This window comes from Typopeltis vanoorti, chromosome 15 (assembly GCF_054136105.1).
Source record: "Typopeltis vanoorti isolate ZY-2024b chromosome 15, IOZ_Tvanoo_1.0, whole genome shotgun sequence".
Lineage (NCBI taxonomy): Eukaryota > Metazoa > Arthropoda > Arachnida > Uropygi > Thelyphonidae > Typopeltis > Typopeltis vanoorti.
Window position 1 is genome coordinate 95,789,541 of NC_143563.1, and position 23,544 is coordinate 95,813,084.

General features: G+C 36.4%; 1 protein-coding gene across 6 annotated transcripts in view; it reads right to left on the reverse strand.

The window, feature by feature from the left end:
• The window catches only part of LOC150098998 (uncharacterized), a 110,988-nt gene that overhangs the window by 46,093 nt on the left and 41,351 nt on the right, over positions 1-23,544 (reverse strand). For 5 of the 6 annotated variants that reach the window (XM_090405330.1, XM_090405332.1, XM_090405331.1 and 2 more), the window contains one exon: positions 21,182-21,261. The gene's annotated coding sequence lies outside the window, so the exon portion shown is untranslated. Of the gene's footprint in view, positions 1-19,651; positions 19,788-21,181; positions 21,262-23,544 lie in introns of those variants that run through there. The other variant, XM_090405336.1, reaches the window with a different exon arrangement.

A 23,544-nucleotide genomic window follows, 5' to 3' on the forward strand; every position in this document is an offset into this window, starting at 1 on the left:
CCACGAGAAAGTGAGGATTGGACATTAGGTCAGAAGCCCTGGTCGGTTCTCCGCATTCCTTTAAAGGCTATGTGGAGGTCTCCTCTCAGTTATACAGCTTTGACCCTTAAGCACCCCATCATTAAATTTAAAGAATGTAAAATTTTAATTTTGTATTTTCATATAGTTACATTGTTAGATGAGTTTTTTTGTTCAAAACCTTTTATAAAAACTTAATTCAAAATGTTTAAAATTTAATTCAGTATGATTTAGATAAAATGGAAACCGAATACTTGATATGTTTATTCAGCCAAATCATCCAAACCAAACACATATCCCTAATGAAAATCAAGTTACCATTTCCTAATATTTTCTTAAGCAAGAGTTTCTGCATCCCTCTCCCAAATTTATAAACCATCTACAGAAATCAAATAAACGTGAAACCAGATACAACTGTCTTTCACTGAACCAAATATACCTGATCTTTTGTCATCAAAAGATCAGGTGTATGTTTGATTTATATGGATAAATGTTTCATTTATTTAATTTTTTTTTTTTTTTTTGAAAATGTTTCTTTCAATGGTGTTCTACAAATGCTAACCAAAAAATTCACATAACACAATTTATCAAATGACAATTTACCGAAAGGCAATTTATCAAAAAAAAACCCCAATTAATTGAAAAAACAATTCATTGATCAGCAATTCGTCAAAAACCAATAATTCATCAAAAAAATCACAATTCATCAAAACTACAAATCACTGAATGAACAGTTTGCCGAAAAATGAATTATAAGGCGTGTACAGTGAGGTCTATTTTTCAAAAATAACTGCAGTTTTTATTGGATTAACTTATTCTGTTGAAAAGTAAATCCAAAAAAGTATTTTCACTACATAGCAAATAAAAGAAAGAATGATTATGGAAGGATAACTCTACTCATTGCTCATGGTAGGAAAATGGAAGAAGAAATAGTTGAGTTACTAAGCGATCACTTTGCAATAGTATATCATCTAAGTGGAGATTTTGCAGTTAATGATGTGACAGAGGCTGATGTGAGAATTGGGGTAGATAAACTGGAGAAAATCAATATATTACAAAATATCAATGTGAATACAGCAGCATGACTAGAAGTGTCAGCTTGTATACTATGAACTGGCAGTGCCTCTGACAAAGTTGTTTAATCTAAGTCTCAACTCTAGCAAGGTTCCAAGGGAGTAGAAAGAAGATAAAAGTTCTTTTACATAAAGATGGCTCCAAGACAGGAGTAGCAAATTACAAAACAATTAGTATCTCTGGAGTGATGGTACTGGAAAGGCTATTATAAAATTCAGGAATGGGCAGATAGGAATATGATACTTTATAGAGGGAAGCATAGCTTTATAAAAGATAGGTCCTGCTTTTGTAATTTATTCACATTTTATAATAAGATGACAGCAGAACTGGATCAAGGAAATGGCTACACCATAATGTTGTTGGACTTTATAAAGGCATTTGACAGAATACTGCATGGAAAACTATTACAAAAGTTGGAGGCTGGTGGCATGAATAGGGAACAGCTTACAGACAAACACCACAGAACAGTCTATGGTGGAGGAGTGGAATCTAGGAGAAAGAGCGATTAGTGGAATGCCTAGGTTTCTGCTCTTTAATTTGTATATTAATGATATAGGGAAAATTTTAGGGGGGGGGGGGAATATTCAGTTGTTGACGCAAAATTCAGCTAATGCAAAACTGGGGCAATAGTTGGATATCCTGCAAGATGATATAAATAAATTGACAAAATATCATAATTATCAATGTACTTTGGGATGAAAAGATTACATACTTTGTATCATTATGATGGTACTGGATTACAGGAAACTGTCAAGGCTAGGGATCTGGGACTGATGGTGGATAGAGGTTTGAAGTTCAGAGGACATACTGCAAAAGCTGGCAAAAATAGCTCAAAGGATTACTTGTATGTTGGTGAATACAAGTAAAAATAGAGAGGTCATTATCCCTCTTTATAAGCTATTATTCAATAGCTTATAAAGTGCACAGTAGCCACATCTTGACTACTGTGCACAGATTTGGTAACTTGGGTTTCTTGGAGATCAGGTGGTGGAGAGGATTCAAAGATGAGTGAACAAGCTGGTGACAGCTTGGTCACTCATCTGTAGAATGCTCCCTATCAGGATAGATCGAAGGTGTGTAGGCTGCAGAGTTTAGTTGACAGGCAGATGAAAGGGGACATAATAAATACTTGTAAGTTACTAAAGGTTTTCTGTATGATTGACACAAAAGAAACATTTTAATACATGAAGAGAAGGGAGAGAATAAGGGAGTCACTCCTGGAAGTTGTTACAAATTTGTATGAAATTGACAATAGAAAGACAAATACTATGAAAATAGGCAGGAACATTGAAATATCAGCTGTACATACACCCTGATTATGAAACTTGTGGAACAAGTAAAACTAGTTTAAGCTTCAGGTAATTTTTAGTGAAGTGGAAAATAAATATGGAAAAGACAATAGAAATAGCAATGCTGGTATGGTGGGGAGTCAACTGAAAAAATTTATATGGAATAAAGTAGAAAATAATCGGAACACTAAGTCAGAAAATGGTGTTCAAACCAATTTTAACTTATGGATTTCAGAGCTGGGTTAGAAATAAAACAGTTGGTCAAACAATGGAGACTACAGATCTGAAAGTTCTGAAGAAAAAAAAAAAAAAAAAAATTAGAGGAGTGAATAGATGGCATTAATGATTCGGCAATGTCTGGTGAAAAGAAATCTCTACTAAGATCTAAAACATCATCAACTGGAACATTGGTAAAGAGACAGAGACTATGTTGAGGCTAGCAATGGTGCAAGATGTGTTTACATTAGACAATTTCTGAATGAAATAGCCTAAATTCTTGTTATAGGAGTCCGAGGTTCTGATGCAATTTCTTAAAAGACTAGCAAGATGTTTAGACAAAAAACAAATCAGTGAGCTGATACCATTAATGATCAGTCTCAACAAGATTTCAGTTTTATGTATTTATGAAAAACCAACAGTCGAAGAAAGGATGCAATGATTTAAATTTTTGTAGTAAATCTGGTGACCAGTTTGGCATTTTTCTAAAAAAAAAATCATTAATTTTTTTCATGAGTGGCCCAAGTAAGATCATGATCCAAATCCAAGTAGACGGAGAAGTCAGACAGTGAACATCAATTATTGTAATGACAAAGTGTCCTGTTTACTCTCTCACTGCTTCACATCAAATGTTTTCTTGCTCCAACTATTTTGAAACCAGCCAGCTGGAGGGCATTATGGTGAATTATTTTCACTGCTTGGAAGCATGATTGCCCAACCTCACAATTTCTTCACTCTCTCATTTTGTTCTGATACATAAGCTGCAAACTAGCAATTATAAATTCACATCAGTGTATAATGAATATACTGAGAATAATTGACCAACACAACAGACTATATACAGATATAATTAAATGCCTATGAGAATACTAATTGGGTTTATATGAAGCCACACTACATAGCCATGTCAAGCCGTGACAAATTTTGTATGAAAATCAATACTAAAAAAAGACAGGAAGACAAAACATCAACTGCATTCTCAGTAGTGAATCTGCAGAATAGGTTACATTTTAGAAATTTAAGCTAGCATTATGCTTAAATTTTAATTATTTAGGCATAATTTTTAATGAAAATGACAATGGATACCAGATCAAGCAAGGCTCATATGATAGGAAACTAGTTGAATAATTTTATGTGAAAAAAAAACATGGAGATCACAAGATATCAGAGTTCTGAAGAAAATCACAGAAGTTAACAGATGGTATCAATAGCAAAAGAATACTAAAAATAAAGTTATCAGATAAGAAATTGACATTAATAACAAAGATTTGTATGATCAGTCTAACAGCAAGTCGACATGTGTTATGCTCCTCTGAAAATCTAGTTATTTTCAGTGAAATCTACTATTTAATGTGTAACAACCACAACTGCTGAAATCACTAAGTGCAAATCTTTACCACTAATGACTTATCTGATTTATTAGTATCCATCATTAAGAGAAATAGCTGCTTTAGTATTGCACACAGAAGGGTAGGTTGGCTGAGTAACTGTCATATTGTCACAACTACGTGAACCCCCTGCTATCCACTCAATAGAAGTCTAGTCCAAAGGTCACTGTGACAGTTAAGGTCACCCACACACCATGTCCTGAAACAAGTGTGATGAGCCATTTTCTGAAAAAGGGGATGGGCCACATTGCAAGGTTGTTAACAGAGGCTACACTACCAGCATTCCAGAATTTCAAACACTACCTGGAAGGCAAAAGGATTAACTGAACATATCGAATGGCACTGTCTGCAATGTCAAGAAAAAATGAAATGTAAAAAACAATCACCAGGCAAATGCAGTGAAACACAGAAAAGTAAGTCCCTTCCTGACCTCACTATTACTCATAATTTAGAATGGTGAAAGAAATATTAATTCCAACATGGAGCAAATCCACCGAAAATTCCAGGCATACGAACACTATTACAATACAACAATGACAGTAAAGAAGTGCTTGGAACAGTGAATTATATAAAATCTAATCTATTGGCAATAATGGAAGATCAGCAAACTCTTTAACATGAGAACAAGAACTGAGAAAGGAAGTGAAAATCCTCAAATCTGAAATGGAAAATGTCTTGCAGAAAGAAAGGAAAAAAAGAACTGCAAATTGATGGGATACCCAAAGCAGGGTCAGAAGATCTAAACTCTAATACAATCGATTGGCATAGCAATCAGTGAACCAGTAACAACCACAGCTATCGCCTCTGTAAATCAAGGACCACAACAAAATAAAGATAGACCACCACTACTACCAGTGATTGCATTCTTCACCAGTAAAAGCCTGAAGGATTGCATTCTAGCTGCAAGCAAGAAGGCAAAGCCAACAACATCAGTAATCAATAATAGGCATTCAAATCCAATCTAGATGACAGAACACAGGACCCCATATTTACAAAATTTCTATTTTACCAAGCAAGGAAAACAAAAACATAAGAAAACTAAACTTATATGAACTAAGAATTCACAGGCCTTTATGAGAATGGATGAAAATACCCACATTCATGTAATCTAATGTGAATCCGATCTGACCAGTCTCGTATTTAATCCCCCCCCCAATCCTGTAGGGAGCAAGTTTTAAACCATTCCTGACACTAATATGGCTATAATAAATCCTGGCAAAACATATTCAACAGGAAAATGTTAACTGTGTTGTTTTCGAAACTTTAAATAACTGGATAGACAATTTGTATACAAATTCTGAACTCGCCATACTACATGCCAATATAAGATGTAAAAGAAATACGGCATACACTGTCAACACTGCTCAATAACATCCTGACAAACAGATAACATTAACAATTACCAGTCTTACACCATATGTAGACAATGAAAAAGAGAAGGCAGCATTATCGCAGTGTGACTGAAACCATAACCACTTTCAAACATGCAGAAACATTATGCTTGGAAATTACAACTAATGACTGACACAACCACAAATACAATATCCAGATCCCTAGATAAAACCCCACTCAGTTTCCTTCAAGAATTACAAACATGACTAAATGACATCAACAATCACACAGATACTTATCCTAATAGGAAATATTAACATAAACACCCTTGATCATAGCTCGCCAACAACCATAAACTTCCCAACAAGAGAAGAAATACTTAACAATTCACTAACACAATCATGCATAGATCACATCAACATATGGGCTCCTATCAATACATACACGTCATCAGTAATCACCACCAAAATTGCTGACCTCTACTTTATTGCAACTTCATTCTACACACCTTTACATCCCCGACATGCTGCAAAATCCATCACATAAACTGAACTATACTATCATATTAAAAAGCATCACTGGCAACCTTATAAAAAAAAAAAGTGGAACAGACTTCTTCTTTTCAGCCATTTTCTGTCCACTGCGGGATGAAGGCCTTCTCCAGTTCTTTCCACCTTTCTCTGTTCTTGGCAATGGTTGACCAATTTTCCCCAACAAAATTTGACAATTCATCACTCCACCTTCTTTTAGGGCATCCTCAGCCTCATTTTCCTTCTTTTGGAATCCAGTTCATTAGTATGGTGGGCCATTGCTCATCTTCTCTTCTGGATAGATGTCCAGCCCATTTCCATTTTAGTCGCTTATGGTGAAGAATGATGTCAGTGATATGAGTTGAGTTGTTGCTAGTTTATTTGCCAGTGTTTTTGTTAGAGACCAAGTTTCACAACCATATATGATGACTGGAAGTATATACTGGTCAAATGTCTTCCTTTTTAAACAGAGTGGGACATCATTGTTTTAAAAAATGCTTTTCAATTTTCTGAATGCACTCCAGGCAAGTTGAACTCTTCTATTTATTTCCTTTTGGAGTCCAGAGTTTAGATCAATGAGATGACCTAAGTATGTATATAAAGAAACTCTTTCCAATAAATTGTTTTCTATTATTATATTTTTTGGTGTTACAAAATGATTAAACATGATTTTAGTTTTTTCTCTGTTTATTTTTAGACCAACTTTTCTGCTTTCATGATATAGGTCTTCTGGAGTGTATGTAAAAATTATATCATCTGTATATCTTAGGTATGTTAAATTTCTGTTATTAATTTTTATACCAAAGTTTGTCCAGTTTATATTATTAAATATTTCTTGAAGGACTGCTGTAAAAATTTTGGGTGATAGAGAGTCTCCTTGTTGGACACCTTTTTCAACTGATATTATATTGCTACTCATGTGAAGTTGGAGTGCTGCTGCTGCAGTGTGGTATATCCTGGAGGAGGTCCATATATTCTTCAGGAACTCCCTGATTCTGGAATGCTTTGATTATTGCATTAGTTTTGATGGAATCAAATGTTTTTGCATAATTAATAAAGGCTAAACAAAAAGGCAATTGGTTTTCTTCTGCATTTTCTATGATTTGTTTTACTGCATGAATATGGTCAATTGTGTTAAAGCCTCTATGGAATCCTGCTTGTTCTACTGGTTGATTTGAGTCTAGAAGAATAGACTAGTTAACACAAATGATCCAATTACTTATATCACAGCCTGAAATTCCTGTTTACAGGAATATACAGAAAGGCAACAAATCAACTAAGAAACAGCAGATAAGCATTAAATAATTCATGGATAAATATAAGGATATTCCTAGTATTGCAATAAAAGACATTTATGAAAATAAAAAAAAAAGTCACCTAACAACACTCACCTACAAACATACAAACCACAAGAAACCAACTAACAACTAAAATTAGGCATGCAAAAAAGACACTACTACTACTTTCAGAAAACTATAGAATGCAGTGCTGACATGAAGCAAACAGGATCTACACTTAATGAACTGATTAACCAGAAGAGGAAAATCTCTCCACAAGATATCATCACCAAAAACTTCAGTCAAGAGATGAACCAGAAGGAACTTGCAGAATCATTTAACTATGAATTTACAAACAGCATCACACAACTTTTTCAACTAGGCCTCATGCAAAACTATTAACCCAAAGTCAAAAGCCAACCATGTATTTTACTCCCATATTTAAGTTGCAGCACATGAGTCTGGATGTCAGATTGGTCAACTGGATTCAGGATTGGCTGTCCGATAGGTATCAGAGAGTTGTGTATGGTGGGGCAGTTTCAAGGAAGCAGAGGGTTACAAGTGGGGTCCCACAGGGCTCAGTACTGGAACCTATATTATTTAACCTTTATATCAATGACATTGTCAGTGGATTGCAAGGGGATATTCAGTTGTTTGCTGATGATGTGAAGCTGGGAAGAATTATCAGTAATAGTGCAGATGCGGCAGCACTGCAAGAGGATTTGAATAAGCTAGATAGATGGGCAAATGAATGAGGGTGTCAGTTTAATGCAGCAAAATGCAAGGTCTTGAGATTTGGGAAACATCGATAGGATGCTAGATACTCGATGGGAGGAGTTATACTGGAGGAAGTAGGGGAGACAAGAGATCTGGGGTTGATGATTGATAGAAACCTGAAGTTTAGGGGACATATTGCAAAGGTGGTGAAGGTAACACAGAGGATTACTGCAATAATGAGAAGGATGCTAACCTGCAGAGATAAAACAGTTATCATTCCGTTGTATAAGACCCTGATCAGACCACACTTGGACTATTGCTCTCAGATTTGGTCCCCAGGATTTGAAGGGGATAAATTAACTGTGGGAAAGGGTACAAAGGCAGATAACAAAGATGGTTTCAGGACTGTACAATGATAGTTATGAGGATCAGCTGAGGGAATGTGGACTGCATAGTTTGGTGGATAGAAGAAGGAGAGGTGATATGATTGAGACTTTTAAACTGTTAAGAGGTGGTTATAGGATTGACACTGGGGAGTTCTTTCGCTTGGTTGAACAGCGGAAAGGAGTGATGACAAGAGGCCATCCCTGAAAGTTACGAAAAGAAACTGTGAGCAAGAGGGTGAGGAGTGGTTTCTTTGCACGGAGAGTGGTTGAACCATGGAATGCATTGCTTGATGGAGTGGGTGAGAGCGAGAACGGTCAATGGGTTTAATGAGTGGTATGATAGACTTTGTGTTTCTTAGGTGGGGGGACTCCCCTCGATGAGTCTTGATAGACTGTGTGTTTCTTAGGAGGGACCTCCCACGATGAGTCCTTTGACTCCATGGAGGCCTGAATAATAATAATAATAATATCCAAATTGGACTGGAGGATGCTCTCTCACAACTAAAGCAAAAGACAGTCCAGGAATTGACACAATTGGACTCGCAGACCTCTTAACACACAATGAACAACTAAATCCTATACTTCTGAAACTTGTGAATATGGTATTCGACACTGGCACTATTCCCATACAACTAAAAGACTATTTACAGAGGAAAAAACTGACATTCGGAACTAGACCTATAGCTAATTTGTGTGTTATCTCTAAATAGATGTTAACTGCCTCTTATTGGAATAAGAGGGAGTTAAAGAATGAAGTCATTAATATTATGAATATAAGGCAAAATTTGCGGTCTGATACAACCATATTTGTTTAGGTTGGGATCAGTGGCAGCTCGTGGCTTGAAATCGTGGGGGTGCTACAACTTTCAAAATATACATACATGCTGTAAGTACAGTGTATACATGTTTGGATAAAATATTAAAATTATGGTAAAAATTTTTAAAAAATTAAACATGAAAAAAATATTGTTTATTATCAATAAAATTATACAGTTTAGTATAATTCAAAATCACTTAAAAATAAAATCCATTATCATAACCCAATAATGTTCTAAAATAAAAACTACAACAAATGTTATGTTATGTCTTTAATTGTAATGTCCAAATATTTAAAGAGACGGAGTAAACATGATAAGCACTACGAATACTCTACTACTGGCGCAAGCTGCATATAAACAACAGTGGAACTGCACGATGGACAGTGCTGCATTACGCTAATAGCTCACATCTCACTATGACGTGCATATGCTTGCTCACGTAGCAATATGACACTATGGTACACACAGTGCTGCTAGCGTCCTTCGTCCTCCTAAGTGCTACAAGATGGCTTTTATTATTTTTTATACAAAATAAGAGAATTGTATAGGATTGTTGATGATAAAATTAAATATTACAAGCAAATATAAACAAATTAATAAATATATTTATATATCGAGAAAAATTCGGGGTGCTGCAGTTCCGCAGTGCCTATGCATGAGCCACCCCCCCCCCCTGGTTGGGATAGTTGGTGAAAGCTGCAGCTGATTCGAGGAAAAGTCTCTCAAACTTGAATTTGCTTTGGAGTAAGGCGGCTTTTGGAGTAAGCAGCCATAGTGGTGGAATCAGATGTAATCTTGTTCTGATATACAGATGTTGGCTGTCCTATCTCTTTGTCCATAATAGGAAATGTTGCAGCTGCAGAGTACCTGGTAAACTCCAGAGGTTGGCCTTTGGGGGAGAGGATAATAAGGGCTGTTAGTTTTTTGTGTGGTTTATATATGGTCACAAGATTGTGCTTTTTTAATATCTTGGCCACCTTTTCTGAGATGCCTCAGATAGGGGATGGTGACAGATTTGCTGCAATCTATATTTGGGAGGGGAGAAGGACAGTGTGGGTACATGGTGTTAAAATTCTTTGTATTTGGTGGGAGGTATAATCATTCACAAAAATGTGTTTCTTATGTGTGTGTGTGAGTTCTGTGTTGAGTGTATTGTTATCTGAGCAAATATAAACAATGCGGCGCAATTTCAAATGTTCGGTAAAATGAACATCTTATCTTCCATTGATACTGGATATAGTCTTAATATAAAGAAACAATGAATTAGTTGACAAAAATAGACATACTTTATCGAGGATCATAGACTGCATAAAATTTTTTGGTGTACACGAACTGCCGTTAAGAGGACATGACAAAACCATCAATTCGAACAATCGAGGAGTGTTTTTAGACATGGTTTCATACACAGCTACATTAGATAGTGTTTTAAACGTTCATCTTGAAAATTCAAAAGTATCAAAAAATACTTCAAAAACCAACCAAAATGGCATTTTAGACTGCATGTATAAAATGTATATAATGTAGAAGAAATTAAAAGTGAAATTGATAAGGTGAGTTTTGTTTCCTTGCAAACAGACAAGACAACCGATGTAGCTTGTCGTTCGCAGTTAGAAATTATTTTGCATTACCTAAAAGATTCTCAACCGGTTGAAAGGTTTCTAGCGTTTATTGATGTTCTTGATAGGACTGCTATGGAACTTACAAATGTGTTATAAGAAGAACTGAAATGTTTTTAGTCTCAACAAAAAATTGATCGCACAGGCCTATGATGATGTAGCAGTAATGAGCAGATCTCGAAATGGAGTACAAAGTTTAATGAAAGAAGTTTACCCTAATGCCCATTATGTTCACTGTTATGCACATCAGCTGAATTTAATTTTAAAAAAAGTCTGTTCATCAAATAAGCGAATAGGAACATTTTTTTCTACTTTAAGTGGATTTGGCATGTTCTTCACATCCTCTTCAAAATGAAATGACTTGCTTCGCGAAATTAGTCAAACAAGTACCAAGAGTTTGTGAAACATGATGGAATTTTCATTCCAAGATAATGAATTGTATAAAAGAGAATAAAATAGAGCTTCTGGAATGTTTTAACAAAATCATAAACGAAGAAGGATGGGATGACAAAAGCATGTGAGAATCGGTTGGATTCAAAAAATCGTTGGAAGATTTTGAGTTCAACTTCTTTTTATCTTTTTTTTATTCAATTTTAAAACATGTTGATGTACTTTACAACATATTGCAATCTAATAAAACCAACAATATCACTATCAAAGAAGCATTCAATAAATTTGAATCGTTGATTAATCTCATACGGAACTGCATCATCGATTTTATTCCTGAGTCAGTTTCAGACAATCGCGAGGAAATACCTAAAAAAAGAATTAAAAGACACAACACGACAGATGAATTACTGATAGAAGATGCTAAAGAAGCCTGCGACAAAATAATTAGTGACAGATTCAGCAGCTTTGAAATATTTAAATCATTTTTTATTGTAGACCCTAAAAATTTCAATTTCAATAGACAACATTTTCCTAGGGAATACATAATAAACATTAAAAGAAATTATCCAATGCTAAGTGAAGATAAGTTGATATCAGAATTAACTGTTATGCATGAAAATACTACTTTTAGTGATATACCCAACATCAATGCCTTATCATGATTTAGACAAGCCAATAAACTGGTCGATACCTTTTCCTAAGTGTCAAAATTAATTGAAATTGTTTTAGTGACACCTGTCTCCACAGCTGATGCCGAATGTTGTTTTAGCACTCTAAAGTGCTAAAACACAATAATGCAGATGGATTGCCAACTTCCTGTCTGAACGAACACTATGTGTGATGGTAGATGGCTTCGTATCCTCTCACCATCCAACTAATGCTGAGGTCCCTCAAGGTTCAGTTCTCTCACCGACCCTCTTCCTTCTATATATCAATGACCTACTTCAGTTGACCTCTAACCCAATACACAGTTTTGCAGACGACAGCACATTACACTCCTCCCTCTCATTTGACAAACCCTACTCTACACAACCCACTTCACAACCCACAGAACATCAACCACCAATGCCCTTAATTCTGACCTCCATCCTCCAATGGGGCTCAGATAACCTCATCAACTTCAACGCTAATAAAACCCAATTCTGTCTTATTTCTCACAAAAAAAAAAATGAACCAATTTCCCCCAACATTGTTTTTGATAACACTCAAATTCCCAGACAAGATGAGATCTCTCTTCTCAGAATTACCCTGACATCAAGCCTCTCCTGGCATAAACACATCACAACTATTGCATCCTCAGCTTCCAAAAACTAAGGTTTTCTCTTTCTTCACCTCTAAACAGCTGTTAACATTATACAAATCACAAATCTACAAATCACAAAGCTATCGAATACTGCTCTCACATTTGGAGTGTGGCTCCTAAAAGCTCCCTCAAACTGCTTGACTCAATATACAGAGGGGAGCAATTAGATTGATGAATGACCCATCTCTCACCAACTCACTCCCCTTGGGAAAGGGGGGTGAGTTGGTGAGAGATGGGTCATTCACTCCCCTCACTTTCGCACAGACACTTGGGCTCTGCGATTTGTATATTCTATAAATATTTTCATGGAAAATGTTCACCCGAAACAGCATCTCTACTAAGCCCATTGAAACACGTACAGCTGCCGCCCAACATCCTTTCACAGTACACCTTGAAACCCACAGAACAAGTTTCTTTTCCTCCTCCTTCATCCCTTCTACTGCGTTACTGTGGAATAGTCTTCCTCCTGACGTATTTCCCAAGGAATACAACATACAGGCTTTTAAATCAAATGTAAACAAGTTTCTCCTTTCCCAATCCACTACCCATATACGGTACTAACATATTATAGGTTGACCAGCCAACCTCTCGTACAGGGCCCAACATAAAAAAAAAAAATGTGGATGACAAACAATATAAACCAGAAGCTGCAAAAAAAAAAAAAAAGAAAGCATTATGGAAGGAGTATAAACAACAAGGTGATCAAGCATGCCCATGAGCAATATAAAGCACAAGCAAGAAGAGTAATTGGTATAGTAAGGAAGGCTAAATCAGATTACAAGACAAAATGAGCTAAGCAGACCAAAGTAAATCCAAGAGTTTTTTTCACTATGGTAGCAAGTAAGAGAAAGAATGGTTATGGAAAGATAACTTTACTCAATGCTGATGGTAGGAAGTAGGAAAGTGACAGAAGCAAAAGAAATAGTTTGATTGCTAAATGATCACGTTGCAAGGGTATGTCATCCAAGTGGTGACTTTGCAGTTACTGACGTGACAGAGACTGATGTGAGCTTTCACATTGATCAACTGGAGGTACTCAGTATATTAAAATATCAACGTGAATACAGAAGTAGCATGGATGGTATGTCAGCTCGTGATATGAGAATGTGCAGGTGAACTGGCAGTGCCTCTGACGAAGTTGTTTAATCTAAGTCTCAGCTATGGCAAGGTTCCAAGGAGGTGGAAAGAGGGTAAAATAGTTCCATTACATAAAGGTAGCTCCAAGACAGAAGTAGGAAATTACAGACCAACTAGTATCTCTGGAGTTGTAGTTAAAGTATTGGAAAAGTTGGTTAAAAGTTAAATTCAGGAATGGGTGGATACGAATACGATACTCTATAGGGAACAGCATGGCTTTGTAAAAGGTAAGTCCTGCCTGGGTAATTTTTTCACATTTTATAATAAGGTGACAGCAGAATTGGATCAAGGAAATGACTACACCATGATACTGCTGGACTTCAAAGCCATTTGACAGAATGCTGCATGGAATTATTACATAATACATAACATATTACCCACTAATATTTCATGATACTCATCATGAAATATTAGTGAGTTATATTAAATTCTTCATTTCCTTATGTGACATGTATAGTCAGTTAATTTTGGTGTGGGATATCAAACCAAACAAGATCACAATGTTTTGGTCTTTATTGGAGATATATTTTGTCTTTATATATATATACACCATATATTCCGACGTACAAGTCGACCTGGTGTATAAGTCGATATTGGAATTTTTTTGAGTTTATTTGAGTTTTTATAGTATACTCATCATATAAGTCGACTCGAAAAATGTCTTTTTCGTATTGACCAGTTGACCAATAGTGAACTAAAGTATTGCTGCACATCAGTTCAGAATAAACGAAAAACTAGTTCGTGATTGGAGAAAAAAATGAAACTTTAATAATGAAAATGCCAAAAAATAAGTGCATATTATGGAAAGGAATTTGTAAGTGGCCTATTCTGGAAAATAATGTTGCAGATTGGGTTCGAGAAAATAGCCAAAATGGACTCATTATAACGAGAAATAATACTCGTTTATTTGCTTTGAAGTGGGGCAAAGCAAACAAAAAGGACAGTGAAAACTTCAAAGCTACAGTGAGTTGGTGTAGCCAGTTTATGGAAAGGAAAAATTTAGTGCTTCGACTAAAAACAAAAATCCCACAGAAGCTGCCAAAGGATTTGGATGATAAGTTATTAAGTTTTCAAAGATTTATAATTGCTAAAATAAAGCAAAAAAATATTTATTGTCTCAAATCGGAAATATGGATGAAACTCCAGTTATGTTTGACATGATCAGGAATAGAACAGTAGAATTGAAAGGAAGTAAAACTATTTCTTTAAAAACAAAGCAGTTTCACAGTTGTACTTGCTTGTATGGCTGATGGTACTAAATTAAAACCTATGATAATTTTTAAAAGAAAAACAATGCCAAAGATCAAAATTCCAAGAAACGTTTTTGTCCATGTTTATGAGAATGGTTGGATGGACGAAACAGGAGTTAAGCTGTAAATAAAAAATATTTGAAATACACGACAAGGTGCATTAAAAGCCACATTACAAAAAAAAAAAAAAAAAAGCTTGCTTATTCATTTTTATAGTTGAACCCAAGAAGCCACATAGACCACATTCAGAATACCACTAAGTTATATACATGCTATTTTCTGTGCTATTCATCGTCTATGTGGATCACATTATGAAGGAAGGGAAGTGAATTAAACCTCATATCAAAATTGGAGATATTCAACTCAGCTCTTTGCTGCATGGAGATAATGTCTCACTCTTAAATAAATCCAGTTTAAATCTTCAGGTATCTTTAACTAAGTTGAATAACTGCTGTCATAAAAAATTTTATCAGTAATAAAAAGAAACCACCATGAAAATAGGTAAGAACATGGAAAATTATCAATGGAGAAAGAAAACTATAGAAAAGTAAAACATTTTGTATGGTGGAAATGCTCATCTGGTGAAAAGCTAGCAGAATAAATGTATATGGAATAAGAAAAAAATTAGCCCAAATACCCAACTTGCAATATACAAAACAGTGTTCAAACCAATTTTTAACTTATGGATATGAGAGTTGGTTAGAAATAAAACAGTTGATCAAAGGCTAGAGATCAAACATGAAAGAGTTCTGAGTAAAATTAGGGAAGTGATCAGATTGCCAGCCTGGATGGCAGAGTGGTTATTGAATGTTGAAAGTTTATTTTTCACTTGGTTAGACTATAATAAATTTAGTTTAATCCTTTATCCAAGTGTGAGCAAACAGAGTTTGCGCCTGAAAATATCTGCAGGACTGGGGTACGGTAGTACAACACCGGGCAACTCATAGCAAAGGTGGAGCAAGCTCCCATCACTCCTATCCCAGTATCTCCCATAATGCAAAATACATCTCCTTGCAGATATGTATAATGTTATGCATTAATTGGTACTACCGTACCCCAGTCCTGAAGATATTTTCAGGCGCAAACTTTGTTTGCTCACACTTGGATAAAGGATTAAACTAAATTTATTATATTAAATGGCAGAGTGGTTAGTATACCCAGTCTCCAATCAACAGGCTGTGGGTTCGAATCCCACTATGGGTATGGATGTTTGTGATTGTATTTAGGTGGAAGATGAATGTCATCGCCTGGTGTAAGACCACTGCCCCGCTTATTTGAGGCCTGAAGTGGCTTGAAAAAGTCCATGTTTGGTCTCTAGAGCAGAGACCAGACTATGTAAAAAAATAAATGGAAAAAAAAAATTTTAAAAAAAAAAAAAATATATATACATACATATATATATACAGGGTGTTCGGGATAAATTTGACATATTTATAATTAATTATATTTTTCCGTAAGTTACATGTATTAACACACACTTCTCTTCATTTAAAAGTTTGGACCCTTCTTCATTCATATACAAGATGTCAGAAAGGATGGATAGCTGGAACCCACCTGAATCATGGAAGAGAATAACTTGTATCATGATGATTCGTGCCCGCCATCAAAATAAGGATATTACGACTGCTGCCCAATGCTCCCTGAATACAGTAAAAACAATCAGGCATGAACTAGAGACTTGCAATGGTGACTACGAGGATGTAGCAAGAAGAAAGATCCCTAGCAGACGATCTGATTGCGTTCGTACAGCAGAATTCCTCGCAAATCTGCAGGAACAGGTGTTGAAGAACCCTGGCATTGGAATTCGGGCTTTGTTCGTGGAGTTGCTAACTGTAGTCAAGCCCTGGATAACAAGGGTAGCCAATTGTAGGCCGTATGTATGGCAGCAGGATTCGGCCCCTTGCCACACCTCTGGGAAAAGTCAAAAATGGTTGTCTGAAAATTTCTACGACTTCACCAGTCCAAATGTTTGGCCTCCAAACTCCCCAGACCTTAACCCCATGGATTATTTTGTATGGGGCGCAGTTGAAAAAGACACCAATCGCACTTCCAGTAATACAAAAGCCCAGTTAATGGATAAAATTAAAACAGTTTTTGCGGCCCTTCCCAGGGAGACTGTAGCATCAGCTTGTTCGAGGTTCCGAAGCAGAATTGAAGCTGTGATCGATGCTAATGGTGGTTATTTTGAGTAAATCTTGTTGATAGTATTGTAATTAACTCTGCCTGTAATGTTTTTTTGTCAATTCATTAAATTTAATAGATACAAAGAAGATTTTCTTTTTCCTTACGAAACTGTCAAATTTATCCCGAACACCCTGTATATATATATATATACATACACACACACATAAAAAAATTGATAAAAATAGAAAACAAAATCCTTAACCCACCCACAGTACAAAATGTACTATAGATTTACAAAATAATCTTTTGTGGCCACTTTGCAAGCAATTCAAAAATTTGAATGTGTACCTGCTTTCATAAATTTAGTTTAATCCTTTATCTAAGTGTGAGCAAACAAGGTTTGTGCCTGAAAGTATCTTCAGGACTGGGGTAAGGTGGTACAATATCGGGCAACTCGTTGCAAAGGTGGAACAAGCTAACATCACTGCTATCTCAGTCTCCCATAATGCAAAACACATCTCCTTGCAGATATATGTATAATGTTATGCATTAAGGGAAGGGCCACTACCCAGACTAGTTTCGACCTTTATTGAGGTCGAATGGGAGTTCATGCCTTTCATCACTGGCCTCTTTAGATTTAAAAAAGTTGTGCTGAGAGTCAGCTTGATAGTGAGAGAGGAGGAGAAAGGTAGAGTGGATAGTAGTAGATAGTTAAAGGAGGCCTCAGTCGATCTACTTGGCCTGACTTAAATGTCAGCACCAAGCAGATCTCCGACATTATCTCCCTCCATCCGTTCTTTTCAGCTTTCCTCGGTCGGTCACCTCTTCAGATGACCGCCCGAGGAAAGCGGGGGAAAAACAAATGAAAGAAGCAACACATGAAAAAGGAAACTGGTAAATAACATTAAAACGTACATATAACAATTTGTAAGACAGAACCAAAGAAATAAGAAACTAGGTGAATTTCGGAATTTCAAACTGAATGACCAGAAGAGCGGGGGAAGAGCCTGGCCTGAGTGATGCAGCTCACAAGGAGCTGCACCGCCTCGATGTAGGCCTTCGCAGCCCAGGTTCTCAGGGTACCCCCTCCTGTGGAATAGACAAATACCTTTTCATAACAAAAATTCTAATGTGAAATGGAAAGAGAAAAAGGGTTTCCCCCCCCCCCCCGAGTCTGGTCGCTCAGTACGACGAATCTACTGACTTGTCTGCCTGTTAAGCAAGGCTTACATCCTCCTGCTTTCTGTTGTTGTGGGTTTTGAGGATGTGATCTGCTAACTTTTCTCCGCGGGAGTAGTTTAACATTCCTAGGCCTCTGTACAATGCTGCTCCTGCGTCATCCTTTGCATCAATAAATTCTTCGATTTGTTCTGGAGTGATTTCGTCTATGTCTTCAACAAACATATCGTTCCACTCTGCGCTTACCACTTTAGGCCCGTTTTTCCCTGTGAGGATAAGTAGGATATCCCCGAATGCTTCTATACCATTTCGTAAAGCCTTCTCTTCCTCGGGGAAGTCTTTTAGTAGATGTAGTATTGTCGCATTGGCTTTTGCATAAGGGTACTTTGTGGGTTCTGCTATTACCTTTCCAGGTTCAGCTATGCCCGGACTCCCTGGTTTTGGTTTTTTTACATTCCCTTCTTCAGGGCTGCCAGGCCTTTTTTGTGTGGTTTCTTCGCTATGAATTTCCATTTCTACTGTTTCTTCTTCTGTTATTTCTTCAACTACCATGATAGGACCTTCCTGCTGGTATTTCTGTTTATTTTCTGTGGTGGTGGTTTGGTCGTTGGCTGGCTTCTCATGCTTTGTGTCTTTCCTGGCTGCTTCTACAATTTTGTCTGTCGGTTTCTCTGTTACTTCCTTTTGCGATGTGGCGGTGTGATTCTTTGTTGCTGCCCTTTCATGTGCAGCCTCCAGGGTTGGGAAGTCGTTCTGCTCCATGCCACTGATATTGTTTTCCGGTGTTGCAGTGTTGGGCGTAATAGTACCTCCCACTCTTTCTGCATGGTTTCTACTTGGACAGGTGTCCACTTTATGGTCTGTGTTACCACATTTTAAGCAGGCCGACTGGCAATTCTGCAATGTATGGCCCGCTGTCAGGCAGTTCCTGCATTTCATTTTCGGGCACTGAGCCCCGAGATGCGTGAGAGCACCGCACTTAAAACACTGTCGCTTTACGCCAGGGTAGCTGACCATTACCCTGGCCGATCCTATCTTGACGAAATTCGGAATTTCTGCCTTCATCATGATGGAAAAGGTGACTTCACCTGACTTCCACTGAGGGAAGTCAGCGTCTGTGCCAATTTTTATATCACGCACGGCTCCCCATTTCGAGAAGACTTTAGTTATGATGTCAGTGTCTTCTTCGAGATATTCTAGTGGGAAGCGATCTATTCTTACACTTTTGGAAAGACTTCCTACCACGAAAGGATGAAAAACTTATCCCTGGCACTCGACTCCTGTCAGTAATTTTTCTCTAGTTGCAACGTTAGTACATACAACTTGAAACCTTCCCCCCCGTAAGGGGTAAAGCCAGAAATGTTGTCGGCCCCAACATAGTTAATTATAGTCGTCGCAAACGTCCGCTTCTCAATATTAGCATCAATTTCGAACCCGAGGGTTCTTACCCTCGGCAAAACCGAAGACATTACTTAAACAAAGAAAGGAAGAAGACTTTCCAAGGATAGTCTATTCCTTTCCTATAAAGTAGCAGAATGCCGTGTATAGGCCTAAAAAAAAAAAAAAAAAAAAAAAAAAAAAAAAAAAAAAAAACAAAGGAATCTTACCAAGGCACGACCTTCAATCGGAGCTCTCTTTTCGGTTCACCTAAACTGTTGCTGGAATCCGCTGGAACAGGTTTGAAGAAGGACTGGAACATGGAGCTTTCTCTCGGGGCGCTGCAAACAGGTCTCTTCAGTGGGAGCCAGGCCCAAGTGGAGATACCAGACAGAAGCATTAGCAAGGTCATCTTTACCTATAGGAGTTGCCAAACGGTGTGCCACCTTTTTATTAAATTACTCTGGATTTAGAGAAAGATGTTTAAAGTTTATTTTTCACTTGGTTAGACTATAGTAAATTTAGTTTAATCCTTTATCCAAGTGTGAGCAAACAAAGTTTGTGCCTGAAAGTATCTTCAGGACTGGGGTAAGGTGTTGCATTATGGGAGATACTGAGATAGGAGTGATGTTATCTTGCTCCACCTTTGCAACGAGTTGCCCAGTGTTGTACCACCTTACCCCAGTCCTGAAGATACTTTCAGGTGCAAACTTTGTTTGCTCACACTTGGATAAAGGATTAAACTAAATTTACTATAGTCTAACCAAGTGAAAAATAAACTTTCAACATCTTTCTCTAAATCCAGAGTAATTTAATAAAAAGGTGGCACACAGTTTGGCAACTCCTATAGGTAGAGATGACCTTGCTAATGCCTCTGTCTGGTATCTCCACTTGGGCCTGGCTCCCACTGAAGAGACCTCAATAAAAGTTGAAACTAGTCTGGGTAGTGGCCCTTCCCTTAATGCATAACATTATACATATCCGCAAGGAGATGTGTTTTGCATTATGGGAGATACTGAGATAGGAGTGATGTTATCTTGCTCCACCTTTGCAACGAGTTGCCTGGTGTTGTACCACCTTACCCCAGTCCTGAAGATACTTTCAGGTGCAAACTTTGTTTGCTCACACTTGGATAAAGGATTAAACTAAATTTACTATAGTCTAACCAAGTGAAAAATAAACTTTCAACTTCAGTACCTGCTTGCTACTCAAAATTGTCAGTTATGAAAATTGTCACTAGCTGATTTGTCTGAATCTGCTCTAACCAAGTGAAAAATAAACTTTCAACTTCAGTACCTGCTTGCTACTCAAAATTGTCAGTTATGAAAATTGTCACTAGCTGATTTGTCTGAATTTGCTGTAATCTTCAGAAATAGTGTTCATCCTTAGGTTTTGACACCAGTGTATGACATGATGAAAAAAATTAAATAATTCAACATTTCAGAGATAAATACAATGAAGCATAAACAGTATTTTACTAAATCATGCAACACAGTACAACAAAGGAGAAAATATCAGGATATGGATACTGTATGTTAGTGTCAGTGACCTGAAAATTCAGTTTTCTTTTACTTGATCAGATGACAATCATGTTAAATCAATGGTTCAAAAGTGACATACCCCTTGATCCATTAATTAAAATGCTATTCGGATAACATTTTAATTAATAGATCAAGAGTTCTTAAGAAATGGACATAAGAAGAAATGTCTTTATAAAACCATATCTGGTGTACTGAAAGAAAATTAATGAAAATATTTACCTGGGTCTCACTACAAAATCACCATATTTTTCTCCATATTTCGAAGTAGCAAAATTATTTGCTATCCCTCATAAGGCTTTCTTTAAAAACAAAATTTAAAAAGAAATAAACATTTAAAAAGAAATAAACATTTAAAAAAAAAAAAAAACTGCAGCATTTGAATTATTCTATAACTATATGAGTATAAGCCAAAGATTATTATGCAATCAATCACTTTATAAGCATATTTCATAAAAACAACTTCTGCTGAATATTTTTCTTTACTAATTAACATGCTCAATGAATTTCAAAAATTCAAGTATTTCAATTAAAAATGTTTCCCAGTTTCTTACACTAAATAATGTGCTCATCTCATCTCCAGCTACTCCAAAAGGGTACACTTTTTAATGACGCTTCCTTTGGCAGTATATACAGAACCAATTTGATGCTATGTTCGTAATTCACAAGAAATATGCTAATTAGGGTGATGAAGGTAGTACTATTGCTGGGTCTATTTACTCAAGGATTAATGACATATGTGAAACTTGATTAACTATATGTGATAAATTAGGGAGAACAGAAGTGACAGGATTAAAGGAAGGACAAAAGAAGAGAGAGAGAGAGGGGGGGAGAGAACTGTTTAATAATAGCAAAAGAATTATGCTCACTTCAAGTGGAGGCAAAACAGCAATGTATCTAATGACTTTGAGGCTGTTTGATGTGAGGAGGTAAAAAGACAAGTTATATCATGGTATGTTGTTAGAGAACATAGGAAACAATGCCATGACAGGTTACACAAATTGACTGTACAAGTCAAAAGAAGGCAATCTCAATAGATATTAATTATGGGAATATTGACTGGAAGTATGTGATGCCAGTTTGGTTGGCCAAGAGGATAGCACCTTCATTCTTCAACCAACAGGTGATGGTTGGTTCAAATCATGCTATGGGCACTGATGCTTGTTAAGCGGTTATTGTAGGCCTGAAGTGGCTTGCAAAAGTCCATTTCATCTTTAGAGTAGGATTTCTGTATTATGGTATACCTATGGTACTACTACTACTAGTTTACAAATTTTCATGGATAGGATTCACATTAAAAGATAGAAGCAAAGAGAATTTCTTGAGTTTCTGTACATATCTGATTGGAATGTAATTACAGCTGAAGCACTAAGGCTATGAAGACCATACATTATCTCTTATACGAATATGTTCCCTGCTTGGTTTGCAGGATGAAAATCAACTACTTACATGAGATATGCTAAATTAAGTTCTCTTTAAGAAAAATCTTTATAAAAGATTCCTTGCATCTGAGATGGGATTCAACCCAAGTCTTTGCAACCAAAGAGCAATTCCTACCATTCTCATGACTGGGCTATGAAGTTTATGAGTTACAAGATAACTACTTCAAATACTGTCATAAAAATGTCCTGTGCTTGTTTATGGTATTCTTGTTACACAAAATAAGACTTCAAATTAGACGAAGAATCTGATTAAGGTTAGGTATATCACACAATAACCAGCATTCATGCATCCAATTTGAGACTTTTTTGGGATGTATCCATAGTGAAGTTCACAGTGCTTTATATAAAGGATGTAGAGATGGTGCAATAGACTGCAGCACAGTGTTATGCTAGACATGTTGCTTCTGTGAAGGTCAGAGAACATTAAAAATAATACAAGTAGCAGCAGGCCTTCAACAGTTATCTAGGTCAATGGCCTGAGACTTTTCAGTTCTGGTTCAAAATCTTATATTCATGTTTCACCTATGACAACAATTCTGTTAAAAAATTGCTGTTTGACTTCATTCTCATAATGATGCAGAAAATTCTTCTATAAACCCTTTTGTAAGCTAGTTGCTTGTCTTCTGTCAGATAATGTAGAACTTACTTAACAGTGACTTTTCTTCAAATTTTCAATCAAAATCCTGTAAACATGTAGTTGAGCTGTTTTTTTTTTGTTGTTGTTTGTTTGTTGTAGCTCTCACCCACGAAAGTTTTGCTATAAAGCTATAGTGCATTCATACCACATGTAGGCTAAGGATATTTTTTCTATTTTTATTAATTTTATATATATATTTTACATAATCCCACCTAAGAATCACGAACGTGTATGCCCATGGCAGGATTCTAACTCACAGACTGTTGGTTGAAGAGCAGAAAAACTAACCACTTGGCCACTTGCAATTTCATTGTGTTTTTGCACATATCTTCCAGAAGTATGATAATAACAACCAAGTTGACACTGGAAGCTGTTGATATTTTAATACTTCTTGGATCACCTTTAATTAATACTTGTCCAACCATCACAGAAGCGAGATATCCAGAGTGACCCTATGCTATGATTCACTGCTTCATCTCTCCAAACCTCATATAATAAAGTATTGG